The 7,714-nt window shown below is 48.8% G+C and overlaps 1 protein-coding gene across 1 annotated transcript in view; it reads left to right on the top strand.

The window, feature by feature from the left end:
• tbkbp1 (TBK1 binding protein 1) overlaps positions 1 to 7,714 on the top strand; it is a 44,214-nt gene continuing 36,500 nt past the window's right edge. The window contains exon 1 of the mRNA XM_056577518.1: positions 1 to 179. The gene's annotated coding sequence lies outside the window, so the exon portion shown is untranslated. The remainder of the gene's footprint in view (positions 180 to 7,714) is intronic.

Below are 7,714 nucleotides of genomic sequence, written 5' to 3' on the forward strand. Positions count from 1 at the left end.
CGCAGACCGTGAGATCTCCACACGGCGCTAAGAGGGAGGCGGGCTCGCGGAAGAGGAGCACCGAAGGACCACAGTATTCCCGGGCTTTGGCCGCAGCGTTAAGGCGAGCGCTTTTTTTTGGCGCGTGGTACTCCACCTTCGCGAAGCGACGGCACCTATGGCTCGAGCCAGGAGCGCGTGTGAGTACCTGTCCTGTGATTTGGTCATGAGCTCGGCATGCATCCTGCACGGGGTACGATGTGTGTGTGTGTGTGTGTGTGTGTGTGTGTGTGTGTGTGTGTGTGTGTGTGTGTGTGTGTGTGTGTGTGTGTGTGTGTGTGTGTGTGTGTGTGTGTGTGTGTGTGTGTGTCTGTCGAGGCACCAGGGCTCAATGCGGTCGGAAGGCTACAGCGCATCCAACCACATTTCACAGGTGTTGGCATTTTATTGATATTTTATAAATAGAAAAGTAATGTTGCAGATGTATCGTGGTAAATGTGGATTCCATCTTTCATTTGGCTGAACGCAGATCAGCCTCCTTAAAGGAGCCGCGCTCCGTGTTGTCAACAGGAGCATCACGTCGAGTTTACAGACAGATTTGACTTCAGCTCACAGCGATTGCAGGCATGATCGTTACATAAGGCTGTTACATCGATGGGACAACGAACACCTAGCTCCTCCTTATCGTTGTAGGCTACATGCATTGGGAAGACAGCGACAATGCACGGTTCGTCTACGCTGTACTTGTGGTTCCTGTGTGTGTTGGGCCGACAACCTATAGGCGAAAAGACAGCGCTGCTCAGGAGATACATGGCATAAAGCCGGGCCTACACGGACGGATCATGTGGGCTGGATGTATCCTGCATGCCTGAGCACCTTCTCCTCTCGTGCTGGTGATGCGTGTTCTCCATGCGTTCTTCTCGTCCTGCGATTTCCAGCAGAGGCGGCACTACATGTTCGGTGGGGGGGGGGGAGTAAAAGTAGGGACCCCATTTTAAAAATAATAGTCTTCCGACAGACCGCACCATATAGCAAATATTCAAACAAAGGCTCTCAGGAGGTTTCAGTGCTGTGTTGAGATATGATATTCGTTATACAAGTGTTCTATATGACTAGCGGACTGGGGGAGGAGGCTCACCTCAGCCTAACTTGGGAGTAGTATTTTGCCAAATCCACACTTAAGAATGTGTTGGCTCATCGTAGGAAGTGCTACATAGCACATGAAATACGTTTTCATAAGCACTAGAGAGTTAGAAAGCATATTTTGGGAAACAGTACCAGCAAAGTGTAAACGTGTACAAACACAGCAGATGCATGGAACTGAGTATGGGTTCTACATTTTCTCGGCACAAATCAGATAAAACTGGACGCTCATCATCTTAACGTCGTTCTCATGAAGGCCTCTCGTGAAAGCTGGTCAGGAATCCCAGCACCTTTTAATGGGCAGTTTAACAGTAAAGAAAACTTCCCATTTTAACAGCATATTCATCAGGGCAATAGTACAAAGGACTACTATTACTATGACTATAGGCCAGCTACTTCTACTACTGAGACTACAGTACTTTATTAAGTACTTATTACGTTATAATAATCATATTAGCTATTATTATTATTAAGACTAAATAAATAACCAATAAGCATTTATTACAGTAAAATAAACAGCAAAGATATTATTTGCGATGGCAATGACAGGAAGTCATCTAAAGATCTCGTCATGATCCAATGAAAGCTGTACCTTTCAATGTCAACATTCAGGACGTGTGCAGCTCAGACTACAAGAACCTCCCTCTGGAGGAGAGAGTGGACTACCTATCCATCCTGCGTTCAATTAAATTAAATTCAATTGTATTCGTATATCCCTTTCTACACTTCACCATTACATTCGCAAAGGACTTAACAGGCCAAATATTTATGACACCCCCCTGTCCCCCTAGCCCCCCAGAGGGCAAGAAAAAACACCCTTAATCAGCAAGGAAGAAATCTAGAGGAGGAACGCAGAGTGGGGGATCCAACCTTGCATGGACGGTCAGGAGTGCAGTGGGTGCCATAATTGACATACATATATATATACAAGCCAAACATTTTAAATCGGTGAAGGGGTGCTGGCCGGTTAACCATAAGGAGAGTCCAGGCATCCAGTCGCAGTCAACGCAACATGCTAGAACACCTTCCCACGTTCAGCACAGCTGTAGGACATGCTCCCAATCTCTTGTGTCAGATATGTTTTCCTTTCCTACTTCCTGGTTCCCACTATTTCGCCGTTTAGTGGACAGCTTCCTCCAAAGCGATTGACAGGTCACCTAGATGCATGTAGGGTAAGAGGCCTCTTCCTCAGTGATGAAGACAGCGGACACTAGGGTCCAGGCACCTTTAGGCTGGGAGTCACACGCCCTCGCCACTAGACTGGCCCTTCTTCATCGTTAGCATCCCCATCCTCCTCCTGATCATCATCATTATCCTCATCATCAATTCCCTCTGGTACGTGTGTGAGGAAACTCATTTCGGTGGTTCATTACAGCGGCGGCGGCGGCCTGCACCTGATAATCCACACAGACCCACTGCACTTACACCCCGTCTCTCGTGGCCCTGCTTGTTTCCCTTCCACATTAACGCTACCGCTTTGTTATTTTCACACTTCTTAATTGGATCCCGGCGAGTGTGCTGTCTCGGTGCTTGAAGTTCTTGGGTACGAGATGCTGTTCTTTGATGTCCTTGTTGTTTTCCGTTCCGAGACAACAACAGGACGTTTTGTGATTACGCCGTTAATGTTAACCCAGGGCTAGAGAGGTTAGCTGGGGCTGATAACTGCCAGAAGACAGCAGGAGGGATGGAGTACACAGCAGAAGGTGACGCTGTTGTTGACGGCGTTCTTGACTGGGTTTCGGTTTCAACTCCAAACAAGACTTAGCCGAGGATTAGTGACACACGCCGAGGAACAAAGTGTTGCGTCCTCCTCAAGGTCTCTGCGGTAGGGAGGTGTGAGCGCTCCGGAGAACAGACGCTCGTTGCTGCCTGCTCTGGATGGAGCGACCAGGGTGCCATGTTTCCAGTGTTCTAGCTGTGGGGCATGTGGGCTGGGGTGGAGGTTAGACCTAGATAGATATTAATATCCAAACCAGGTTATTGTGGGATCAAATCAGGTCATGCATTTCTTTCCGTCATATTGGCTCATTAGTAGTTTATTTGACCAGACACAGCTCTCAGAGGGAGACAATTCTTATCTCGAGGCTCAGGGTGTTTCATCTATTATTTTTAAAAGAACAGGTTCCTCTCAGACTACGGCTCATCTGTTTACATGTGGTGAGGTCGATTGTTTGGTACCTCAGATCATTGCGAGAACAAAAACACAACTCAATTATTACGCAACGCAACAACTGTAATTGATAACTCTTCTATGCATGCATTGTAAGCGAAGGGGTGAGAAATGTACCCTGATGCAGAAACATGCAAAAGTATTCGCTCTACTGGTTAAATTCATTAGACATGAATTTAACCATTTTAACACTTTGACTTCTGAGGCACCTTGACAAAGACAGGATTGTATGAAACAGGTATAAACCTGAGCCCATTCTACCAGACCTTAAGCGGTTGTTTTCCTTTGTGGTTTCCATTGTGTTTTCAAGAGTCTGCAAATTAGCAAAACATGTCAGAAAATAATTCAGAAGTCCGAAATTAATTTCTTAGCTCGGGCCCCCGCGACTTAAAAACAACGATAACTAGCGCAACCACTTTTTTCCTTTTAGCACGGTAATGACAAAACGTCAGTGTTTCGTTGTAAATAAACAAGTCTGGGAATTCAATTGACCATAAGACGTCCTCGGGCAGCAGGACGTGATGGAGACAAGAGGGGGACGAGGGGGCGGTCTCTCATCTCCGCGGCGGGAACGCCGTGTTCCCGGGCGCCCTCCCTCCGCTGTGATCTTGGCCGGGCGGCTGGCGTCCAGCGGTGGACTAATCTCATCTCCGAGGCGCCACGCCCCTGACGCCGGGCCGGCCGGCGGTGCATTCCCCTGATCAACTAAATGGCGCTGAGAGTGCAGAGGCCTTTCTTTTGTCACACCTCAAGGAGGTGTCTATTTAGAGGTGGCGCGTCCCCTGAGACACAACAGAGCAAGGGACCGACCGTTGTCACACGTGCAGACGAGCGAGGACTCTCTCTCCCACTTCACTCCCCCCTCTCTCTCCCTTAACTCCCCCCTCTCTCTCCCTTCACTCCCCTCTCTTGTAGCATCAGATGTCGAGTTCAAATCTAAACGAGACCTCCGTCGTTCACAGATAATCTGAATGTCCCGTTTTCCTCCGTTTCTTCCGTGTTTCTTTTAGCCTGGGTTTATGCTGCACTCTGAGTCACCCCTTCTCGCTAGCATCATCACTCCCTTCCAAACGCCCACCACCCCATCAGATTTCTCCATTCATGCGCTCCTACATAATGCTGCCGTGGTACCTGCAGAGGGCTCTATCTGTGGTACCAACGCGCTCTGCTCCGCAAGGTTCGGGCCAGCTGCTTGATAGCTGATGTCAGAACCGGGCCGTGCGGAGTAGCTTTTCTCTTTTCTCCTGCAATCTTGTCTTTAGCATTCCTTACTGCCCACCACCCAACTGTCAATCAAGGAAAGAACGTATGAAGCCGACTGGATCACCTCCTCACCTGAGGAAGTTGAGAACCGACCTGCAATACCATAGCTCACCACCAGGGTGACGTCCTCCCGATCCTAGTCTCACAAATCATATCACAGGTCTGCCGGTAGCCCAGCTCTGATCTGGGTGTTCCCTTTTGCATCATCTTTGTTTCGACCAACCCTATCCCTGGAGGCAGGATCTGTCAGCGCTAAATTGGTGAACCCAAACTGAGCCAGCTCCAGTACCAGGAGCTGAAAAGTGTCTCCAGGTTTCAAACCTGTGAGACTAGGATCAGGTGGACGCCTGGTGGTGAGTTATGGTGTTACAGGTTGGGATGTAACGGTATGGAAATTTTACATCACGGTTATTGAGACCAAAATTATCCCGGTTTTCTGTATTATCACGGTATTTTAAAATACCCCAAATATGCCCATAATTCAGACATCCTGTTAGAAGGTAGGGATGGGCAACGATCGTCGAATAGTGAATAATTTTTTGATAATTCACCGTTGCTAAGCATATAATGACCGCTGTCAAGGAAAGTCGATTTTTTTTTCTATCGTATCACCACAAGTGGTCCGGTAACTTGTAAACCCCAGCGTCCTCGGTTGCTAAGCGACTTCAACGTCTTTGGCGGACTATTTCTCTGCTGATCAACACTACGAATGCTGGTAACAAATAAATTGTAAAAAGACACAGGGTGTGAAGTTATTATTATTTTTATTTTTTTTTCACCGTAATGCAGACTGTGTTCAGTAAAATGAATAAATAAATAGCGATCTGTTTTCGGCGCATGTAGGCCTATCTGCCTAAGCCCACATTCAAATAATTTTGATGCTGAATGTTGATGTCGCAGTTGGTGAAGTAAACAGATTGACTTCGACAGCTTGTGAAAGGGTGAAAATGTCTTGGTCCTGGGGGATGACAGCTTATGAAAGGGTGAGCATGAGATGCGTTTGCAGCACAACGCGACGCGACGCCGGATTGGCTGTCTCTCTGCTCGCCGACGACGACCACGCAGTCACAGGCACCGCTGCACCCCAACAAGGCCAGACCAAAACACGGTCACGCAGCAGGCCTGGCTGCGCAGAGTCAGCTGCTTGTGTGTGTGTGGGTGTCTGTGTGTGTGTGTGTGTGTGTGCGCGTGCGTGCGTGCGTGCGTTCGTGTGTGTGTGTGTGGAGTGGTTGTGGGAGGGGTGGAAGAGGCTGTCGTGTGTATGTGTGTGTGTCTGTGTGTGTGTGTGTGCGTGTGAATGTGCGTGTGTGCGGTGGGAAGAGAGGCAGCACAAAAGAAAACCTTGAGCGAATGTTTCATTACCAAGAGAAATGAGAGAAAAGGAGAGAGGGAGAAAGATTTAGAGGTAGAGAGAGAGAGGGAGAAAGAGGTAGAGAGAGAGAGAGAGAGGAGAAGAGAGATTGAGAGGGAGAGAAAGGTAGAGAGAGAGAAATTGAGAGAGATTTTGAGAGGGAGTGTGAAAGTGTGAAAGGAGGCGTTGGTTTGAGGTCTAGCCCCCGCTCCACTGAGGGAATTCTCCTGGATCTTTTTGTGTCTTGCTAAAACCAGGTTACCCACTTGCATTTGACTTGTCGCTGGACTGGATTAAATTCCCTAAAGCGCAGCCTAAAAATACCGGGTGATAGTCTGAGGTTTTACCTCGACAGTTTTGCAAGAGAAAAGCGTCCCAGTGTGGACACGTCTGAACGGTCAGCATAAGCGTCGCTGCTCGTTCCACCTCACTGCTTTCTGAGCGGAGCGGTGAGATGCAAACAGCCCTGGCTCATTCCCACACTCATATGGTTCCCCGGTTTACTGATGTATGGAGACCAATGTGTCTGAGCTTGAGTTCCATCCCATAATACAACTGCAGGTGTCCCCTCTTTGTCATGGAAAGCCTCCAACAGACTAACACTCCACTGTCAAGCGAGCCTCGTCTGTTTGGCCAGCGAAAGGATATCGGATCACCCATTACTGGGTTTGGTTCCGAGCTAATTAACTAGCTAATTTTCAAATGCATCCCATAGTAGAGAAATGGACCAGGTAGATATTTCCTGGCCCGAGTGCCCCAGTGTTGAGCCTCTCTTTGTGAGGGTAAGGAGCAGAGCTAAATGCTATCGCCTCATCTCCCCTTCGCACGTTGTCGTGAACAGCTCAGTTTCTGTGTTGCTACAAGCAGCCGCAGGAGGAAAAAAAGATATTTATCTGCATAGATAATCGACACGGTCACCATAGTACCCAGGCAGAGGCCACGGATTTCCATATGAATAATTTAAATAATTACTGAATTAGATCTGGCATCTGTTATTCTGGTCTGCAGGCTATTTTGCACCAGGAAAAAAAAAGCGGAGAGAACGATGCTGAGGCCAGAACACAGATGCTGTCCCTTTGAACTCTCAGCGGCTTGCGTAAGTCTCCGCTGATCAGAGGTTCACGATTTATTTGGGAGGAGAAGATCCTCCGGGGCTGTTAGTCATGTGAAACGAAGAGTCTGTCGTCCATCGCTCGTCTAAGAGCTTTCCTTATGAGCGCCATCTGTGGGGGGGAGCTAGCTTAGCATCGCAGGCTAAGCGTGCGGCGGTGGCGTGCTGCGATTGGAGGGATGGTCATGCAGGGTAACAAGAGGATGAGGTGGAGGTCGCTCACCTCGTATAAACCCCGGACCTCGGCTTTAGTTTGGGTTAATGGACTCACTTTGGCCCTTCTGCGGTCGAGCTCGCTCTCACATCCCGGGAGGATCTCTGAGACCCTCCAGGAGTCTGAGAGTGTGCAGGGGCCAGCAGAGGGGACCATGGGGGCCTGACTCTACCACTGTCCGTAGTACTGAAGGAAGATAGAGACCTCTAGACAGACCGACAGACAGACAGACAGACAAAGACACACACACACACACACACACACACACACACACACACACACACACACACACACACACACACACACACACACACACACACACACACACACACACACACACACACGCAATGGTGGAAACCTTTTAGCTTTGATATTATTTTTGGACAACTCAAGCTGAGGTAGAAAGTTCAGGAGGAGCCAGACTCGCCCCCCCCCCCCTCACCCCCCTTGATTCTCCCTCCTCTGGTTCTGAGGTCAGGCTCC

This window comes from Gadus chalcogrammus, chromosome 18, assembly GCF_026213295.1.
Source record: "Gadus chalcogrammus isolate NIFS_2021 chromosome 18, NIFS_Gcha_1.0, whole genome shotgun sequence".
Lineage (NCBI taxonomy): Eukaryota > Metazoa > Chordata > Actinopteri > Gadiformes > Gadidae > Gadus > Gadus chalcogrammus.